Consider the following 4,028-nt stretch of genomic DNA (forward strand, 5'->3'; position numbering starts at 1 on the left):
CTAATACAATTCTAGCATGAATAATAAACATTTATCGTGATATAAGGAAATAAATAATAACTTTATTATTGCCTCTAGGGCATATTTCCTTCAGGGGCCCGCCGTCTTCGGGCCGTACCGACAGGCGATCGTGGGAGCAGGGCTCCACCTGACAGGGATGATGTCAGGGGTGGAGTTGCAACAGTGCCGCGCCGGGCAGAGATCTCCGCCTGTGCGGAGCGCTGTGGCCACGCCTGGCCCTGGATCTGGGAGGGATGGGCTACACTGTAGCCGCTCCTTGTCCTGTCTTTCTTGATGAGGGTGCAGACTTTGCGGGCACCACGGGCCGACTACTAGGGGCCGGCTTCTATAGAAGCCGCCCACTAGGAGTCGGCTTGTCTTGATGCCGGCTTCTGGAACTCGGCCGTCTACGGGCAGCCGGGTATTCCTCCAGCCGACCACCAGAAGGCGGCACTTCGTCTTGATGCCTTGAGGGGTGCAGCTAGCCCCGATGTCTTGAAAGGCTCTGGGTCTCGGGTGAGCCTACCCATGGCCCATTACTCCGACAGTAGTCCCCGAAGCTGGTGAGGCGCCGCGGCTGAGCAGCCGAGGAGCCTCAGCAGTTTCCTTCCTCGAGGGCTCGCGGTGGAGCTTTGTCGAACTTCTGTCTAGCTGCCCAGTGGGAGTCGGCCTTAGCCAGGCGGAATTGCCCAGAACCTCGAATCGCGACAGCGGGAACCAGGTGGCTTGCTTGCTAAGCTTACAGGCCGCCGCCCGTCGTGGGCATGCCACGTGGCGTCGAGCGGCCGGGTCGGCCTGCCAGCCCACGCGCGTGATGGGACGCGCCTGCGGGCGGGGCCCGCCACTACCGAGCCTTGGGACACGAACGGATCTGCTGCGGACGAGTCGGGCGGTTGAGTTTCCCCGTGGACTTACTGCGCGCAGTAACTCGCACGATAAAGTTGGGAGCGTGGCGTCGTGGGCACAGTTAATCCCACGATCCCACGCCCGCCTCCTCGGCTTCGTAGCCCGTAGGCCTATAAGTAGGGGGGAGGGGGAGCGGCGGAGCACGCGCGCCCCTCCACCCCATTCTTTCCTCCTTCTTCCTCTCGCTGTAGCGCCTCCAAGCCACGCTGAGCGCTGCAGTGGTTTGTCTCCGATGAGCTCATCTTCCAAACCCACGCCCCCATGGCGCGCTCCGGAGCATGGGACGGCTCCGAAGTTCATGACGACCACATCGACTTTCTCCGCCAGACGCTGCGGCTACCCGGCAAGGACTACCTCAAGGTCCGCCTCCCGCCGGAGAGGGAGATCTCGCCGGCGCCGGAGGAGGGCGAGCGGGTCGTCTTCCGCTCGCACTGCCTGCGCGGCCTGGGCCTGCCGGCGAGCGGCTTCTTCCGGTCCATCCTCGAGTTCTACGGTCTTTAGCCGCACCACCTCACCCCGAACACGGTGGTGCTGCTATCCGCCTTCGTCACTCTGTGCGAAGGCTTCCTCGGCGTCCTCCCCACCATCGATCTTTGGGGGGAGTTCTTCTACACCAAGCTCGGCACCCTCGTCGCGGGCATGCCGGCTCAATGCGGCGCTTTTATTGCGGTGCGGAGGCCGGCAGCCGAAAATCCGTTTCCTCCCATCACGCTGATCAAGTCGGTGAAGATGTGGCAGCGGTCGTACGTCTATGTGAAGAGCATCTTCCCGGAGGGCGACTGAGTCAACTTGCCGGCTTACGCAGCCGGCCCGCCGGCTGGGAGGCGGCCCAACTGGTCGTACCGGGCCAAGACATTGTCGCCTTCCGGAGCCGCCGCCATCACGCGGCTCCGGGTGCTGACACGGTCGGAGGGCCTGACCGGGCCCGATTTGCTGTCCGCCTTTGTGGCGCGCCGGGTGCTCCCGTTCCAGGGCCGCCCTCACATGATCTGTTAGATGAGAGGGCATCGGGACCCAAGCCGGCTGTGCACCAAGGAGATGCCTCACGCAGAGGTAGCTCACATGGTGAACTACCTTGCGAACTGCGAGCTCACAGAGGAGTGGCGGTTCGGCAAGGAGCCGTATTCCCGCGCCGACCCCCCGCCTATGGTAGGTTATCTTTCTTTTTTCTCTATCTTTTTTGTTGCCGAGTTCTGCCTGTCCAACCTGACCAATCGGCCTTTGAACAGAGCCCCCTCCTCCAGCCGGCCGCCGGCGCCGCGGGGCCAGAGCATCAGTTCCTCCCCGACCGAGCGGAGAGCGATGTGGATGACCCCGACTTGGGGGCGGCGGCCTTGGAGGACGATGCCGAGGGGGGAGGCGGTGAAGCAGGCGGCTTGAGGCTCGGAGCCGGCCTCGAGGACTGGCCCGACGATGATGCGGGGGAAGTCACCCCGCGCCACCAGCCAGGGTCCGGCCAGCCGGGCGCGAGCTCATCTGCTGCGCCGGATGCCCAAGGTGGTGTGAAAAAACGCAGGGCCGCGCCGAGCTTGTTCGGTAGCCGGCCGAAGAAGCCCAAGGGCTCGGCCGCGGCGACTAAGCAGGATGAAGCGGCCGCGAAGGCCATCCGCTTCCGCAAGGCGGTGAAGGAGCCGCAACCGGTTTCCGCGTAAGTACCGCCTTCATCTCGTACTTTCTCCTTCCTTGCCGATCTTGTCTAAGTTTCTTTTCTTTGTTTCCCTTGATCTAGGGCTCCGCTTTCTCTTGAGAAGTCGGCCGCCGCCTCCATCGTGGGGTCGGCGGAGACTTCCACCACCACTCGGCGGATCGATCCGGCCGCCGACCTCTGGGAGGCGACGGAGTGGAACACGTGGGAAGCGCGCGAGGAGTAGGAAGCCGCCCGCCTGGAGAAGGCGGAAGTGGAGAAGGCGGAGGCCGAGGCAGCCGACGCGGCGAAGAAGCAGGCCGAGGAGGCCGCCCGCCGCCAGTCGGCGGTGTTTGTCACTCCCCTGAACTCCGCGCCGCCGCCACCAGAGTTTGTGGCCCAGTCTGGGGAAGCCGGCGGCGAGCACCCCGTCATGGAGAGGGATAGCAGCGACGTCGCCATGCCGGACATAATCGTGCCTCCACCGCCACCGCCCGGGAACATACAAGGCGAGCAGCCGGCGGACCCGCCGGTACTGCCAGCCGGAAATGAGGTGGTGACGGGCCCGACTCCTGAGGTCTGCACACCAACGCGTCGCCGGCTTGCAAGCTCCTCGATCCTGGACACCGAGGCGACCAGCACCGCGCCCACTGGGTGGGTGCGGGGAGGCGGGACGGGCCCTCTAAACAAGGCAATCCTGGATGTTCAAGCCAAACTCCGCGCCGAGGCCGACGCTATCAAGCACTGCAACAAGGCGTTCCTGGAATCGCGAGAGGCCATCCGGGTACGCTTCTTGCTTCTTTGTTTTTAACTCTTGTATTGCTTCGTGGGGGCGCGTCAGCGCACCCACTGGTTGTAGTCCCCGAGTTTCGGGCCGGCTGCTGGGCAGGTGGCTGTCACGACCGGTTTTTCAATAAAATAATTATTGAGAAACCAATCCCTGTTACGGACCAGCGAGGAAGAATTCCTTCTCACTGATAGACAATACATTGGTCACAGAAGAAAGATACCAGCAGTACTAAATATAATACAAAGTTGAGCACAGACTGCCCAACAATTTATTACATGCACGCCGATAAAACAATACGGCGGATAGGGTGGCAAACTTCTAACTCACGATAATAATGGTGGCGGAAATATCATCGCGAAGCGAGAGACATGATTCCAGAATACTACAACTCTTCGAGCGTCGGAGTGAGGCTCAAGAAGACTTATTGCGGGTGGCAGAAGCGTAAACGATACAAGTGACCAATATCCGGGATCGCGCAGGACTGACTAGGACTCCTCTAGGCGTCGGACGCGCTATCAAACTCTTCATCCAAGAGATCGCATTCGTCAACATCTGGCCAAATCAACAAGCCAGGTGGGTACTATGAAAGTACTCGCAAGACAGTTCGGACATAAGGTATAACAAATGCAAACATGAAACACATGAATAAGCTAACCAGTGCGGTCAGACATAGAGATAATAAATACTGGGTGCCAAGCGAGGGTCTGA

The sequence above is a fragment of the Aegilops tauschii genome, chromosome 1, assembly GCF_002575655.3.
Source record: "Aegilops tauschii subsp. strangulata cultivar AL8/78 chromosome 1, Aet v6.0, whole genome shotgun sequence".
NCBI lineage: Eukaryota > Viridiplantae > Streptophyta > Magnoliopsida > Poales > Poaceae > Aegilops > Aegilops tauschii.